Below are 17,868 nucleotides of genomic sequence, written 5' to 3' on the forward strand. Positions count from 1 at the left end.
TTGGGGTTCCTTCCTCATCCTTACCTTTAGAGGGCATGGCCAAGGTGTCGCAGCTGTCGTTCAAGTTTGCTGAGGGAAATTCCTTGGTAAATAGAGTTACCAAGGAAATAGAGTTACTGAAATGCCCAGTGAAATTCCAGCCGTCTCCCCCTTTTTAAAAAGATGAACAACAGAAGCGGGACTTGAAATCGTTTCCTAGAAAAAGGGCTGACGTTAGAACTGAAGAGTCAGAGGTGCCCTGCCCAGGATGGCCCTGAGCTCCCATCATTGATATCTCCTCTATGACTTTTGCCGGATCGTCTTACGTCACCTGCTTAGTGTTTTTATTTAAATTAATTCACTTTCACAAAAAATTTAATGAGGAAACTGTATCTGCACTCCAAATATTTTGGCTTTTTAAAAACAGAAGGTAAAAATAAAAACAAATGTAATGAAAGCAAAGCAAATCTAGTCTTGCTTGCTAAGAGGCCTCTCTCTTGCTGTAAAGGGCTATCTGCAAAAGGCAAGAGGCGTTAAAGACATACCAGCCCCAAACTGGGCCTTTCTCCTTGACTTAGTCGGAAGCAAGAGCTGAAAAGGGACAAGTTTCCTGAGGTAAACTTGAGGTTGCATATTCTGTGTGGCCAGGTCTGTGCACTCCTTGACCTTATCCCCATCCCACTGAGTGGGTCTATGTGGGGGAAACCCTGTCTCAGTCAAAGCCCTTTGGTCCAGAGAGAGGAGGAGATGTAGCTAAGGACATTCAGCAAGAGAGTAGCCAGCTAGAGCCGGGGACCCAGGATTTGGGCCGAGAGTAGGGCCCCTGGGCTGTGGATGGGACACAAGAGGCTTGGTTCTGCCATTAGTTGTCCCTGAGCACGTGCCAAAATCTCTTAGAACTTCTCTTAGAACTTCAGGTTCTTCCATGTGTAGCAGGACCCCGCCATTCCCACGCTCCAGTTCTGTTACCAGGATTACTTCCCAGAAGATGGAAACCCCTCAGGGCCACCCCATAGCTTGCAGAGCAGAGTCCTGACTTCCTTGCAAGACACACAGGCCCACCCCCATGGTCTGGTGTCTGCCTCATCCTCCAGCGCATCCCCTCCCAATCCAGTCATATCCATCTGCTGAGCGCAGTGCCTGAAATGTCTCAGGCACGCCATTAGTATTAGTTGAATGAGTGAATCAGTGAATACCTTGCCACATGCTCTGTGCTGCCTCATCCCCGTATCAACTGTTTCCTTTGCTTTGAAATGCCCTTTCTTCCTTTCTTGGTCTCCAAGCATCGATTCATTTCGTAAAGCCCTGCGTAGATACACCCCTCTTCTAAGAAGATTTCTCTCAAATTTTCTAGAAGAGTTCATCACTCATTCCTTCAACAAAGATCTATTGAGTGTTTCCTATGTGCCAGGCATGGCGCTAGGGGCTGAAGAGACGAATAAACAGAACAGATGAGGTTCCTTCCCTCTTGGATCTTCCCTTCTCTGAGCTTCGCAGAACCTGGCTCTTGGTGCTGCTAGCATGTTGGCTGTACCACATAGCAGTTCTGTTTGTACCTGTCCCTCCTAAGCTGTATGCAAACTCTGAGCTTTGGTCATCTTGGGGTCCCAGTACCCAGTCCTTAGCTTGATACCCAGTAGCTTACATTGTCAACCACCAGGCACCCATTCCCACCCCCAGAGCTGGAATTCATAGAACAATGTGGGCTTGAACAGAAGCAATGTTTTACTGAGCCCATGAGAGCCTACTGTGTGTGCCAGGCACCTGACACACGTTCTTCACTACTCTGACAGCACACTGTAAGTTGGGAACTGGGAACTGGGACTCAAACCACCGCACAGGCCAGGCTTCTTTCCCAGCAGGCCCCTCAGCCCTATGCCCTGCCCTACGGGAGCCTCTTCCTGAGGCCAGATTCCAGGAGCCTCCTCATTCTGAGCCTTGCTTTGCGCCCCCCCCACCCCCACCCCCACCTCCCCAGCACTGGCCTGGCTTCCTGGAATTTGTCCTCCTAATTGAAACCAAACACCGGGGCTCCTCAAGGGCTGTGCCCCAGAGGCCCCTGATGGGTTTCTCTTTCTCTCCCTCCTCTCTTCCACAGCTGGGGGCGGGGTGCTCAGCCCTGGGCAGCTATGGGGGGAGGCACTTCCCCTGTACAGGGTGTAGGATAGGGGGCCTTCTTTGCTGCTGGGGTCTGAATTAAACTCAGCCCTCTCACAGGCTGGAGATGATAGAAGGAGAAGACAAGGAAGCAAGTGAAGGGGAGAGAATGGAGAGTGGTCAACTAGGAGAGTCCCAGGAATACCCTGGATGAGCCAAAGGCTGGTGAGTTGGAGGGCAGATTTATGAAAGTCAGCTCCATCTAGACCTACTGTGTGACCCTGGGCCTTGGGCAAGTTGCTTCACCTCTCTGAGCTTTAAGTTCCTCATCTGTACGAAAATGGGTATATGTGGAATCTATCTCATAGGATTATGGAGAAAATTGAACAAAATAACCTACATAAGTACCTACCGTGGCCTATGGTCAGTGCCCAGTGAAACCCGACCTCGGGTTTCACTGTTAAGGTAGTTACACTGGTTCATATGGTTGGTGGCAGGCACTTTGAGGATGTGTGGTGTCGTGGAAGGACGTAGTTGGAAAGGTCACTGAGGATCAATGAATGTTTGTTGAATGAAGGAATTCATTCAACGTTCAACAAACATTCATAGAGTGTCCCCCTAGTGCAAAACTGTGTGTGTGCCCTGGGACACCACTGTGAAGAAGTAGGCACGGCCCCTCAGGCCCAGAGATGGGGGGGCAGTGTGCAGATGGTCACACCCACTAAAGACAATGACAAGGCCCCTGCACAGGGCTGTGACAGGGAGGCAGAGGGGCTGTGGAGGCCCCAGGAAGACCTAATGAAGGTGAGGGCAGGGACAAGATGGCTTCCCAGAGAAAGGGACTGGGTGAGAGCTGAGCTGGGATCTGAATGTGTCTTACCTTCCTTTTTGTCCTTACTTCAACCAGCTCTTGGTCACTGTATGCCAGCTGGACCCAGGTGTTGTCCAAAGAATAAGTCTAAACTGTCCACCATCAGATGGGGGTCTCTCTGTAGCCTGTGCCTGAGCACCCTGTTTCCCACTGCAGTTGCTCACGCACCATCCACCACGTTATCATTATAACTACTTGTTTTCATGCTCTGCCCCTTACAGCACTGTCCCATAGACATATCATGCAAGTCACAGAGGGGAGGCACATCTGTAATTTTAAATTCTTTAGTAGCCATGTTTTTTAAAAAGTAAAAAGAAACTGATGAAATTACTCCCCCCCCCGCTTTTTCTGCCTTTGCCCCCCTTTACCCCCCCTCCCATTCAAGCCGTTGTTTCTCAGTCTAGTTGTGTATGACACAGCTCCCTGGCTCATGCTGGTATTATGAACATTGCGCTCCCCCAGCTGAGGCAGTCGGTCACCAGTCGTTGGTCGGCCGCTTACAGCAGCTCACGGCAGCTCTTGCCGGCTGCCGGCCGCTCACACTGGCCACCGTCCGCTCCTGGCAGCACATGGTAGCCCACGGCAGCCCAGCTCCAGAGAGAGCCGTTGTTCACAATCTTAGCTGTAGAGGGTGCAGCTCACTGGCCCACGTGGGAATCGAACCTGCGACCTGGGTATTAGGAGCACCGCGCTCCAACCACCTGAGACACCGGGCTGGCCCTGGAATTACTTTTAATAATACGTTTCATGAAACCCAATATATCCAAAATATTATAAACATGTAATCAATGTAAATAAATTATTAATGAGCTAATTTACATTTTTTTTTTGCACTAAATCTTTGAAGTTTGGCATGTATTTGGCACTGATAGCACACATCAATTTGGATTAACACATTTCATGGGCTCACTTGGTCTGTGTGGTGAGTGGTTAGTTTTGTGGAGTGTACAGCTCTAGAATGTACGTAGGTTCCTTTAGGGCAGGAAACTACCCTCTTTTCATCTTTTTCTTCAATGCCAAGAGGGCACAGCATGGACCAAGACAGGCATGGGAGGACAAAAATATGTTCAGGGAACAGCCAGCCATTTGGTGTGGCTGCAGTGTAAGGTCAATCCGCAGTGGGATTGCAGGTGTGTTTGCAGCCAGATCAAGAGAGGCCTTGAATAAAGTGCTAAGGACTTTGGATTTTGGTTATGTGGGTAACTCAGGTCATCATTTATTTGTTAGCAGAGGAATGTCATATTCAGATTAAGTTGTAGAAAGAGCCCTCTGGTAGGCAGCGTGGAGGATAATTTTGATGGCACTGCTGAGGAGTCAGGGAGATGCCACCATATCGGTAAGTGAGGTGGAGGCAGTGGGGACTGACTGCAGAAATAGTACGAAGGTTGACTGCCAGGACTTGGCGACTGACTGACTGGAGGGGGAATGGGAAGTCAAGAATAAGTCCCAAGTTTTTAGCTTGTGGTGTTAGGTTTTTGAGCCAGGACACATAGGAGGAGGCGCAGGTCTATGAAGGACAGATCAAGAGTTTAATCCTGGTGCATGCTGCCTTTGAAATATTAGCAGAAGATCTTGGTGGACAGGAGTTGTAAGTGGTTAGGATATACTGTGCTAGAGTTCATAAGTGGTAGTGAGCTCCTTGTCACAGATGGCAAGCAGGAGCTGGACAAACATTAGCCTGGAATGTTGTAGAGAGCTTATGTGCATCCCAGGTGAGCTGTGCCTGATGACCTCTCTGCCTGGATGGTGTCTGACCCTAGGGTTTTGCTGCGTGTGTGTGGGAAACACTGAATGTTGGAGCTTGCACATGTCTGTAATTTGGGGACGTTTGCGGTCTAAAGGTGGTTCGTGTTTTTCGACTTTAGCCCACAACTGGAATTAGGGACAGGATATAGGCATGATGGCTGTATGGGGACAGGGGCTCTGTCCCATCAGACCACAAAGGAAAATAGCCCTGAGGTCCTGCTGGACCCATATCTTAGAACAGAAAGGACGAAGGACATTAGATCTTCAACCAGCCTCCCCTCCTACCTCCAATTTGATTTGTGGGAAAACTGAGGTCCTTGCCCAAGGTCACACAGCAGGTCATGACTTCTCCAAGAGTGGGGCTTACGATGGATCCGGGTACCACCTTCCAAAATCCCAAGTGTCTATAGCATCTGTATCTCTACTTTCCTCAGCACAAGAGATGTTCTTCAACACATGTGCAAAGGGATCCTGGTCCTTTTAATTAGGAGGATACTGAGAGAGAAGTCAGACAGCCGCTCCCACCCACGGTTGAGAGACTACGTGCTCCCCAAATTACACGGCAGATGCCAGGGCTCTGGCAACAAGACCCAGCTTGATAGCTCTGTGGTAACCTTAGCTAGCACAATTTGATTTTTATGTTTTAACTCCTTAGTGATATATAGACCTCTCACAGGCAGGAGAAATGGCATCCAGAACTGCTCCCTTAGAAAAAAAAATTACTTTTGAACTTGCGCAACACACACCCAGTTTAATTAACCCATTTGTTTGGATGCTTGGTCTGCCCTGGGCTGGGTGAGAAAACTCTCTTCTGTGAGACGAGTGTAGTGCAACTTATTGTGCCAGCTAGGCCACTGTCTTTCTGTGGGACCCTCGACTGGCCCCTGATCCTCTTGGAGCCTCTGGGTCCCAAACGACAATCTTCTCTGGGGATTCTATTCTTTTCTGCTTTTATAATTTCAGCCTCTAAGGTGCCTGTTCCATAGGAGTCCCAGCATCTTACCTCTGTACCCTTCCAATCTTTTTCCATGTGGATTTGCTACTATGAACTGGAACCAGAATGTTTTGAATCAAAGCTCACCTCCGACCTCTCATACTTCCTCATCTCCAGGTAGTGGAGCCCCCGCCCCTCCAATATCCTTTTTTTCTCTAGCCACACTGACTCTGCCTAGTGCCATTTATCATTGCACCTCTCTCTGGTCTCCCTCATCCAGGTCAGTTTTTCAGTGCTCAGCTCTGCTCTGTCACTTCCTGGACCAGAAAACTTGAGGGGTGAGCCCCTCCCCTATTGTCTGAGGGCTAAAGCCCCAATTCTTGCACCTCCAAGGCATGGTGCCCCAAGACCTAGCCCCTGGCCACTTTTGCAACCGTTCTGCCATCCCCTGTATGTGTTCCATGCTCCATTCGTTCAACGTGCAAATATTTGTTGAGCCCTTATTATGTGCCAGGAATTGTGTTGGCCACTCAGGACATAGCTGCACACATGCCCAGAAACCAAGTGTGTTTTGAGAACTTGGGGGTTTGGGGGCTCCGAGGAGGGGCACAGAATTGAGAGAGGGACTGGGCTGCGGCCAGCTCTCTGCTCACTGGTTTCCTGTTTACTATTAACAGCTGCCCATCCCGCCTAACGCACAAACGCCCAAGCAAACCTTGGTGTGTTTTCAGACAGGCAGCTCAATCCTAAATGTGAAGCAGGCAACTCTTCGCCTCCAGCTGCCTTGAAAATCTGCAAAGGAACCCCCTTTAATCCCTCCCTCCCTACCCCATGCACTCCCCAACTTCTGTCTTCCTCTCCCCCCCTTGGAGGACATATGGCCCCTTGAAGTTTTTGTTTGCTTGCAGGGGAAAAAAAAAAAATCCAGCTTCAGTGTGGAGGGTTTTTCCTTTTTTTTTTTTTATTAAGCATCAAGAGACATAGCAATCTGCTTGCAGATACTGTACGTACATAATTAATAAAATCTCATTATTTATTTATAAAGAGACACACAAGGAACTGGAGAATTAGGGCTATCCCCATTGACATGAAGAGAGGGAGAGAAAGAGTGGGACAGAGAGGCAAATACTTTTTGAACGTTAGAACCTTCCAAATAAGTGAATCTGAATATGCAGTGAATAAAAAGGCATCTACACCTCATCGAAGTGGCTGGCGCTGCATGCCCCGGAGGCATCAGAAAGCAGAAACCTGGTTCAGGGAGCTTAAGAACGGGACCAACTCCGTGCTGGCAGTGCCGGCATGCCGGCTTTGGGTAGTTGACAGGAGAGCAGGAGGCACGGTGGAGGGCCTGGCCGTGGTGGAGGGACGGCGGGGGGTTAGAAAGGCTTGGGCGCCAGTCCGGGGCTTTTAAATGGGGAGGGGGGCGGGGGGTGTTATTGGGCACAGAATCCCTATTAGGTAGGGAAGGAGGCAGTCGCTTCATGGGCACCACATAAACAACCCAGATGTGGGCTTGAGGTGAGCCCCGGCTTCTCTGGTCCATTGAAAGGCAGGTAACATTAACTGGGGTGGGAGGTGTAGGGGTTTCTAAATGCCAGCTCTGCCCTTGGACCTCTGGATGCCAGATGCCCGGCCAGGACCGCCAATATCAATAACCCAACTTATTATATAACAGCCCCCGCGCCCAGCCAGGCAGGGGTCAGAGCCTCCCAGGCTTCATGAGTTGGGGTGGACCTTCGCTCTGCTCGCGCTCTCTCTCCCTCCCTCCCTCATTTTTTCTTGAGACAAGCTTTAAAATAGAAAACAGGCTAGTGCAGGAACCAACCCCATAGACAGGGGTTGTTTAGAGGGATTTGTTTCCCCACCTCCCTCCAGTGCAGGCAACTCATGCAGCGGAACGCTCGGCCTTCCCCAGGCAGTGGGCTCCGGGGGGGAGCGCGGGGAGAACGGCTGGGGAGGGGGTCGGCTTGGGCAGCAGCCCCCGCAGGGTTACCCGGGCGCGTGCAGGGAAACGTCTCAGCAATTCCAGCGCCCGAGCCGAGCGCGCGGGGGGGTGGGGGCGCGCGGCGCGGGGCACCTTGAAACCGCCGGCGGCCGCGCGCTGATTGGCGGAGCCGCCGCCTCGGCGTTCCAGCCAGGCGCCCCTCCCCCCGCGCCGTCCACCCCGGAAGGAATTTCCTCCTCTGGCGGCCGCTATTGTTGTCCGCCTTCGCTGTTTGGGTCGGATCGCGTAACCATAGTATCCAAACTGTGTCCGCGCGGGGCCCCATCCTGGGACCCCTGTGCCCCCAGCCCACCCCCCTTTTTTGCAGCCTACTTATCATGACTTCATCGGACTCCGGGGAGCAGGGGAGGAGGATGAAGTAGGGGGAGCTGGCCCGCTTCTAGCGGCCCTTACTTCGAGATGTTTTCAATTATAATTTTTTAAAAAGTCTGCTTTGTGGGTCCAGGGCTTTTAAATTCTTTCTAGCCCCCTCCCCATTAAGCCGTTGGATCAAACTTGAATGGGGTTTTCCTTTTACCGTCTTCACTCCAGCCCCTGGCATTGCTGCTCACTGCTGGGGGTGGGGTGACTTCGCAGCAGGAGTCACCCCCCCCCCCCAACCCAACCCCTTAAATCCCGGCTGTCTCCCGATCCCTGGGCCTGGACTTGAACTGGGGAAGGCGAAGGCGAGGCTGGTGGTAGAATCGGGAACTTCGGACCCTGCAGCCCCCACTATCGCTCCGGGGCACTTCCTGGCGGCGTTGGGGGGACTCCCGGAGGTGGATGCTGGCCAAACTTCGGGGGGTGTCAAAGGGATAAGCGGGGGAAGCAGCTGACAGGTTCTTGGAAAAACAAGACCCCTCACCCCTCAAATTTCTCCCTGGGATATGAGCAGATACACTAGTCCGCGCGAGCAGCCTGAGCCCAATACTTTCCCCCCACTCCCGCAAAAACAGCAAAAACAAAAGCCCGGTCCCTGCGAAGTGTATTCCGCTGAGAGAGGTGGGGGGAGCCAGCAGCAAGCCCACACCGCGCGGGCTGCGCGCGGCGCGGGAGTCCCTGGGGCTGAGGCCCGCAGCTGGGGGCGGTGTGTGTACTGGGGGTGTCAAACATTCCCAGAACTCAAGTCTTCTCCCCGCGCGGGTTGGGGCGGGGGTAGCGGCTACAGAGGCCCAAGTTCGGGGCAACACTGCCCCCTAGGGGCCGCCTCCTGAGGTTTGCTGCCGGGTGGACGAGGGGCTTTGAGGTGTGAGTATAGTTCTATATTGAGCCTGGAGTACCTGGACAGGGGCTGCAGTGATCCCCTAACCCAGCAACCAGAGGAGGGCTTCCAAGCGCTAGTTCTGGGGGTTGGCGGATGTGGTAGTAGGGTTTGTATGTTTGCTCTAGAATTTAAAACTGTGGGCTGTTCGGTGCATCCTACAGGTTTCCAGTGATGGACTGGGCCTTTGAGATCGGTGGATCTAGTAGTTTCCTCTATGTGCAGCTGGAGAAACTGAGGCCTCAACGGGCTCAGAGCGAGGACTTGAGGTTTGAGCCCAATCCTCCTGGTATCCTGTGGCTTTTTTTTGATTTACAAAGTCCTTTTTCATCCCTGACCTCAATGGCTCCTTGTCAGAATCATCGGGCATGTTACAAATGAAAAACCAGCCTCTTGTGTTGCTCAGTCTCACAGTTGAGTGAGAACTCAAGTCCTCTGTTTTTCAGTCCAGCCTTTATACCATGGGGACTTTTGGGAACTTGGATGAGTTAGCCTGCTCTTCCACTCTGGGGCCCTGGAGACCAGGGTGGAGGTGCCTGCTCCAGGCTGAGGGGGTCCAACAGAAGGATGTGGGTCTGCTGAAACCTGTGTTCCCCTAAGCGTCTGCCGTCTCTGGGCCTCAGTTTCCCCATCTCTAAAATGGGGGTGGGCAAAAGGTGGGACGGCATCTTGCTTCTCCAGTGTATACTGCTCCTCCTCCTCTTTTGTCTGTCACACCCTCTCTTCTCCTGCTCCTCCCTGCTTTTCAGTTGGGGTCGACCAGGCAGTTTCCTCCACCCGCCCTTCCTCCCTCCCTGCAGGGCTTCTGCGGCTGCTCCTCCCCTGCTCTCCTGGCTGACACAGAGCTGACTGCAGGAGGGAGGGGTGGGCAAGGAGCCAGCAGAGCGTGAAGTCAACCCCTTGGGAAAACAGGGTTGGGGGGGGCTGCTGTTAGAGGCTGCAGCTCAGCGCTGGTAGGGGCAGGGTCCCTGGGGGTTATTTGTGTCCAAGGTAACTGGTCTCGGAGCTGGCTGCTAAGCCTCCTTCCCCTCTCCCTAGAGTGGAGGGGAGCTGCACTGGAAGTCCTTTTGACTCCTCCCTTTTCCTTACCACCCACAAACAATCGCACAAAGTCTGGTCCTTTCTCCTCTTAAATCTCTCTGCAGTTATTCCCTTCTCCCCATCTTTCAGCCACCACCCTAATCTGCTGGCCTGCTGGTCTCCCAGGGGCTCTAAAGGACCCCTCTGAGTCTTTCTCCACACTGACCCCTACACCGAGCTTTCTGAATCTCAACACATACCCTCCCCTGCTTCAGTTTCTGCCCTGCCTTCCATTGCCCTCAGGATCAACTCCACCTCTCCACCTCATTTTGGGCCTTTCTCTGACACATTCTCTGTATCCGAGTCACATAGCATGTGACTTCCAGAGGCTACCCTGCTTCCTGGGTCCTGCCAGGCCTTCAGGATACTGAGGCCAACAAGATAATCCATTCCTGCAGAGAGCTCACAGACCAGGGTGGAGATAACCAGCAGCATCCTATTATGATTGTTTGCAGAATGGGGTCTTGAGAGGACCTTCACCCATCCTGGGGGGAAATCAGGAAAGGCTCCCTGAAGGAGGTGATGAATCCCAAGGGAGGGGTAGGAATTGGGCAGATACATAGCATAAACGGGGAAGACCGTCCAGGGAGAGGAAATGATGTGAGCAGGCAATAGCATGGGCAAGCATAAGTCCTGAGAGAGCATGAACCTTAAGGAAACTAGGATACAGTACAGCTGAAGTGTAAGGGGAGGGTGTAGCTGGAGAGTGAGCCAGGTGGAGGTGGTCCTTGTGTGCTGGCCTGAAAGGCTGGCCATGTGCCAGCTATGGAGAGCTATGGGAGGGACTCTGAGCACCAGGCTGAGCTGCACTTTGGGACACCCTCCCTCTTGTAACCAGGCCCTGGGAATGCAGAAATGACTATTTTTGTTTACCCAGTCTACCTTCTTATTCCCTGTCTCTTTACATAAAGGATCTGAATGACTAAAGAAAATTTAGATACAGTTCTTGCTTTCAAGGAGCTGGTACACTGCGGTACATAAAGAATACACTGGGTCAAGCAGAATGAAAAAAACACAGTGAGAACTTTCTAAAATACACACTGAGTGGCCCTGGTCATCCCTGCTTTAAACTTCTTCATTGGCTCCATGGTGCCTTCAAGGGCAAGGCCTTGTCCTTTGTGTGGCATTCAAGGTCTTTGTGGTCTGTCCTGCTAGCCTCTCTAACTTATCTCAGCCCTACCCTTCACAATCCCTTTGCTCCAGCCAATTGAGTTATTTGCAGTTCCCCAAATATACCACATTCCCGCCAATCATCAGATCTGTGCCTACATTGTTTGCTCTGCAATGAATCTTATCCCCCAGCACCCAGACCTCTCGCCCTTGCCTCATAAACTATTGGCTTTTTCAGGATGCCACTCAGGCATCACCCCTTGTAGGAAGCCCACTCTGATCCCCAAAGCTGGGCTGGGTTCCTCCTTTAAACTCCCATTACCCCTTGTGCTTTCTTTTATCACAGCACCCATCCCAGCATAGTTTGATAATCCAAAGGAAACTGGCAGCCTCCGTCTCTGATTTAACTCTGGGTCTTCCATGGTCATACATACCTGGGGCACAGAGTAGATGCTCAGTTAATTTTGTTGTTGTTATACAAGCTGCTTGTGAAGCATAAAAGGATAGACATTTACTCCCTGCCTGCTGTGTGCCAAGCACTGTGCTAGCCGTTTGTCATATTACTTTTCTCTCTTACAACAACTCTATAAGGTCGATGTTATCCCATTTTGTAGATGAGAAATCTGTGACTCAGAGAGGGGAGATAACTATCAGAATGACTAAGGTATTTGTCGAAACTCATAGAATTTCTTGAAGTTAAGATCTGCGCATGTTAATTGTATCCCAATTTTTTTAAAAAATAAGAAAACCGACAGGAAAACTCTCATAGCATATAATATTTCTCATGTCTGAGAAGACTCTGAGAAACAGTTTTTTGTTATTATGAAAGAAAGAAAGAGAAGGCACACTTGGTGAGAGTCAGGGCCAGCCCTTGACCCACGTGGTCCTACATCACTCTAGTTCACTAAGCCATCTGGAAGATCCCAAGAAGCCTTCCCTGGAGAAGGTGGTCTTTGGATGTGTCCCCTTGGACCTGTGTGAGAATTTCCCTGGGATACCCAGGGGTACAATGGCTAGGTTATGGGATGTACACCTACTTTATTTTTCAATATTATCTGGTTGCTTGCTAGAATGACTGAACCAGCAGCAGTACATTCCCACCTCTCCTAACGCCTGTCAGCCCTTGGTATTATCCACCATTCTAATTTTTGCCAGTATGATGAATGTAAAGTGCCAACATAGTAATTTGTGTTTCTTGGATCATTCGTGACTGTAAGCAGCATTTCATGCACTTGTTAACCATCTGGGCTTCTCCTGTGAATTGCTATGTCCTCCTCACACTTTTCTGCCGGGTGTCCTGGTCTTCCTGTTGGGTGCTCCCCCATCAGCACTGAAGACAGCCTACAGCAACTGTTTCAGAGCACGTCTGCCCTCTGAGCGTGGGGTGGTCAGGTTGGCTGGTAGGGCCTGAGTTCTGGCTCATTGGTGTCACTGCCATTGGAATTGCTATCATTTCATAAACCTTGTCTGAGTGCTTACTCTGTGTTGGTTCCAAGGACCCAAATAACTCAGTCCGCACTTGTTAGTGAAGGAGGCAGACAAGACAGAATAGAATTATTCCAAAAATTTAATGAGATGATATGTATAAAGTCCTTCCCCATGAAAGCCCCTGTCCTACTTGATGGTCCTGGCTTGGGTCATGGAGGAAAAATCCATCACTGTATCAAGGAATCCACACCAACCTTCTAGGGAGCATGGCTTTGAATTTGGAATGCCCTTTGTTTGAGCCTCCAAAAGGATGCCTGGGGCCAGCTTTAGAGCAATGGGTCCTAGAGAACTTCTTAGCTGACAAAATTTGGGTGGAGGGTGGAATTTCGAGGAATGAGTGAAGAAGAGAGAGGAGGGAGGAAGAGAGGAGAGAGGAAATAGAGAGGGTGAGGTATGTTGAGTGAAGAGGCCTGGACATAAACCTCTGTATGAGCAGGGATAGCTAATATCCAGTTTCCAGTCACTAGAGTTGCTCCTCTGTCTCTTTAAATCCCCAGCAAAACCTACCATATCCTCATTTGCCTTAGGTGAGTGTTTTGTGGAAATTGAGGCAAAGGTTGAGTTTCTGTTGAAATCTCATGGCTTGTGACAAAACAGCACCCACAGGCCAGTGAAATAGTCCAAAAATTGATCAAATACAGCTGAAGCCAAAAGTTAGAATCAGAAGTGATGATGGAAATGTAAGTCAACTGCTGGAGAATTTGCCGAAATGTGAAATGTGGAAGAGTTAACTGCCAAGGGTGAATGGAGCATTTGAGGAGATCTTGTTTAAATCTAAGCAGGTATTGTAATAGATTGTATTTTCCAAAAATTATTTCAGTAATATCTCCCATCCCATATGCTCCTCTTTCAATGTGATTCTGATACTACTCCCATCCAATCAAGAGATGGGGTCTCTGTGTCCTTTCTGTGAGCCTACGTGGACCTTCATGACTTCCTTGACCAACAGTGTAGCAGAAATGACACTATTTTTATGACTACGAAGGCCAGGTCATAAAAATGCCAAGCACGTTTGCTTTGTTTTCTTGGAGAATTCATTGTGGTGGAAGCCAGGTGCCATGACTGCCCTAAAACCGCCATGCTTTGAGGAAGCCCAAACTTATGTATATGGAGAGATCATGTGGAGAAGACCTGAGACTAAATGAAGAGAGGGGTGCTCAGCCATCCCCCAGCTGCTCAGCCCTCTGCTGTTCCATCTCCAGCTGCTGTCGGACTGTGGGACTCAGAGCCAGAACTGCATAGCTGTCCCCTTTCCAAATTCCTTACCCACAGAAATCGTGGGAGGGAAGAAAGTGATGGTTGTTATTTTAAGCCAGAAAGGTTTGCTATGATTTATTACACAGCAGTAGATATTCCAAACAGGTTTATACTTATGTTATGATCAGTTTTCCTTGGTAAACTATAGTTAGTTTTGGTTTTCAGCTCTATTCCCAGCACTTAACCTAGAATGTACTATGCCCCACAGATATTTGTTGTATGAATGACTGAAAGTTAACAGACCAGATAGGCCTGGTGTTGGGGAACCAAAGGGGTTGTGGGAGCCCAGAGCAGGCTCCTAACCAGGCCTGGGAGGATGGGGAAGGCTCCCTGGGGGAAACGACGCTGGGCAGGGCTGAACACACAAGAATATCTGTTCCTCGTCTCTGGGTGCTAATTGTTTATTCTTGGTCTAAATGAGGCTTCCTGGCTTGATGTGTGTCCAATGGCTCATCCCCATGTCCATTTTGGGGGTCCCCCTTCCCTCTCCCTAGTCCAGCTCTCTTTTCTCCCTCCCTCACTGGGCCTGCAGTCTCACTCATCCTGCCTCCTCTGACTGGGTTTGGCTGGAGAAAATTAAGTCAATGGGGAGGGAGGAGTTGACAAATAGACGGTCTGGTAATTGAATTTTTTTTTTCTCTAGCCCTCTCTCCACCCCCCAGAGAGCAGGAGGAATTAGCTCTCTAGACAGTGGTTTTCCCTGCTAAGGAGCTCTGGTGTTGCACCCCTTCCCTGCCTAGACCAGCAGGAAGGAGGGGAGGTGGCAAACAGGAGCCTTGTTAGGACCTTCTGGGCTAAGCCTTATACAGAGAAGGAAAATGAGGCCCAGGGAGGGGAGAGATTTGCTGTATGCGCTAAGTGGGTTAGTATCTGAGCCAGGACAAGGGGGAAAGGCCGAGGGGCTAGCCCTTGCACTGCCCCAGGGAGGTGGGGAGGCACGGACTGGGAAGGGCTTGGTGTGTAGCAGGGATGCAGGAGTGGCAGGCTGTGGGAAACCTGGGGCTCCTGGGTCCCTGGCAGGAGGGAGCCCCGTTACCATTAGTTGGGGTGTCCTTGACTGAGGGAGGTTAGAATTGGTAGGGTGGCCAGCCTGCTGGGCACCCATGAGGTGAGCCTGTTGCTTTGCAGGTCCAGCCACCCTGCAGGACCTGGCCTCCCTGCAGGTCTCTTTTCATGTACAGTAGTACCCTCCAGGGACAGAGGTGGGGCCGAGGTTGGTAATGACCTTGGGCAGAGGGTTGACAAGGCTGGAAATAACTAGGCTATATGCTCTAAATCTCAGCATTCTGAAAACTGGGAGGGCCTGGAAAGGCTGTGGTGAGCTATGGAGGGCACCAGCTCTGCAGGCCCTCCATCAACAGTGTCTGTTATTGCCTCGTTGTAGGGATGAAGACACTGAGGCTCTGAGGAGGCCGTTGTTTTAGGTCGAAGACGAGCAAGTGGCAGCAGTGGGATCAAACCCTGAGCAGCCTGAGCTCCCAAGCCCTTTCCATACACAGGCTGCTTGCATCATGGGGGAGGCAGATGTGGGGTGGGGGTGTAAGCCTGGCTCTACAGGGCAGGAGGGGCCGGTGTATCCTGAGGGCTTTCTGGGCTCCCCCCAACCAGGCGCAGGGGGGGGGGGGGTGCGCCGCAGCCCCTCCTCACCAAGCAGTGCTGCTGTGGCGCTCTGGGAGCGCTTGATTTATTAAGCTAATGTTCTAGCACATTTTCCCCATCCCGTAATGAGCTGTTTCCACCAGAGGGTGTCTGCAGAGCGACTGCGGGCTTCCGGCCGCTCCAGGAGGGAGGCAGGGCTGGTTGGCAGCAGTCTGTGGGGGACCAGGGGCGTCTGGCCGCCCAGGGAGGGGTGAGGTTGGAAAGTCTGGGTTGAAAAAAAATCACCCTCTGGTGTGGGAAGGCTGCTGAGGGGTGGCAGGAGGCTGGTCCTGCCCTTGCAGCCTGGGAGCAATTCGGCATTTCTCTCTGTGCCATCCTGGCCTGGCTTCCCACTAACCTCAGGGGCCCAGCAGGGAGTATTCTAGCTTGGTTTCTCCCCACTCCACCCCACCCAAACTTCTGAGCTCAGCCTGCCTACTGCCTGTTTGTTATCCCCCAGAGCCGGCACTTCTGTGCCTTGATGTGACAGTTATGTCCTTTGTACGAGTAGCCAGACATGTCTAGGTTCAAACCCCAGCTCAGCCACCTTCTAACTAACTCTGCGACCTGGGGTATGGGTGGGGTGATCCTTGATCTTTCTGGACCTCAGTTACCCATTTTAAAATGGGGATAAAATAGATCTCTTTCTGGGCCAGACCCTCTATCTAAATTCTTTTAAGTAGTTGTGGGAGAGGTAAAAGTAGGGCTGCTTTTAGGATCAGCGGTAATGCACGTAGAGCTCTGCGGAGTGATAAGCCCTGCCTCGATCACCTGGCCTCCGGACCTTGGGGCAGACCTACTGGGCCATGTAACTCCTACCCACTCTGCCCTGGCATTCCACAGGGCACCTGGACCCCATAATTCTGAGGTGGGCCCCTCACATGCAGCAAAAGACCTCTAGCAGGTCCAGCACTTATTGGCCAACAAGCCTGTGTATCACTGGCCTGTTCAGAGGCTTTCCTTTCCTTACATGGGGCAAAGACAATACTTTGTATTTTGGCCTTTGAAAACCTAATTCAGGGGCTGGCCCGGTGGCTCAGGCGGTTAGAGCTCCATGCTCCTAACTCCGAAGGCTGCTGGTTCGATTCCCACATGGGCCAGTGGGCTCTCACCCACAAGGTTGGTGCCAGTTCAATTCCTCAAGTCCCGCAAGGGGTGGTGGGCAGCACCCCCTGCAACTAAGATTGAACACGGCACCTTGAGCTGAACTGCCGCTAAGCTGCCGCTGAGCTCCCAGATGGCTCAATTGGTTGGAGTGCGTCCTCTCAACCACAAGTTTGCCAGGCCTGGAAGTACACACTGTTCCCCAATAAAAAAAAAGAAAAACCTAATTCATTTTTTTCCTCATCAAACTCAAATCCCCCAGAGCCTGGACTCTGTGTCAGATTGGGTGACTTGCTCAGTAGTAAAACTCTTTCACTCGATGGAGGTTTTATGGCTATTTTTCTTTAGCACGCACCTGACACCTAGAAGGCATTCATCAAGGGATACCTATCACAACTCTTCACATCTGAGACGATGCTGTCCCATTGGCCCTATCCCCTAGGAGGGAAAACCTATCACTAGCATTGGTCCCTGGAGACTGATAGCCCCTGATGTGCTACACAAGGCCCATTACCTTTCCCTAGGAACCGTTACCCTGTTTTACAGAGTAGGCATGTTGAGTGACTTAGCCAGGCATCTAGGACATAAGTGGCAGAGCAAACCCAGTCTTCTGGACTCCCAAACCAGTGCTCTTTCCTCTCCTTACTAGAGGTCACTGAGGGAGCTTCCTTGTCTTCAGCTGGTCCTCAGGACAAGGGTGAATTCTCTCAGCTTCTTTCTTGCTGCAGGTTAACCAGCCTTGAACTCTGGGTGAGTCTGGAAGCTTGTGGACTCTTTTTGAGAAGGGCTAAGTTTGGAGGAAGAGCGGCTTGGAGGGGCCTGGCCTACTGGGTACCTGTACCTGCTGTCTTGGTTTCTTTTCCTTGCTGAATTCAGAACCTCCCTGCATTCCCCCCAGAGAACTAAGCCACCCCAAAGCATGCATGAGCAAGTGGGATGGACTGAAGGTTAAAGCAGAGATGGACAAGACCATTTCTGTTCAGGCTTTATAGCAAAGAACCTAACAGAATCTGTGTTAGAGGTTCTGTTCTCCTGTGCCTGTTGGGTTGCCTGCCTGGGGGTTGCCCCATTCCTGCCCTCTCACACATTGCTCCCCACCTCGGTGGCATCTCTCTTCTTTCCTCACCTCGCCAGCCTTTGTACATGCTGTTCCCTCTTTGATGTTTTTCTCTTTGTATGGCTGGTGCTTTTGAGCATTTAGTCTTTTCTCAGTCACCTCCTCAGAGAGGCCTTCCCTGACCACCCGATTCAGAGAAGCCTCCAGCCACCCCCTACCACCTCCCTTCCTGGCTTCTGTTGCCTTTGCATTGTCATCTGAA

The sequence above is a fragment of the Rhinolophus sinicus genome, chromosome 14 (genome assembly GCF_057876585.1).
Source record: "Rhinolophus sinicus isolate RSI-liver-muscle chromosome 14, RSI-T2T, whole genome shotgun sequence".
In the NCBI taxonomy this organism is placed as follows: domain Eukaryota; kingdom Metazoa; phylum Chordata; class Mammalia; order Chiroptera; family Rhinolophidae; genus Rhinolophus; species Rhinolophus sinicus.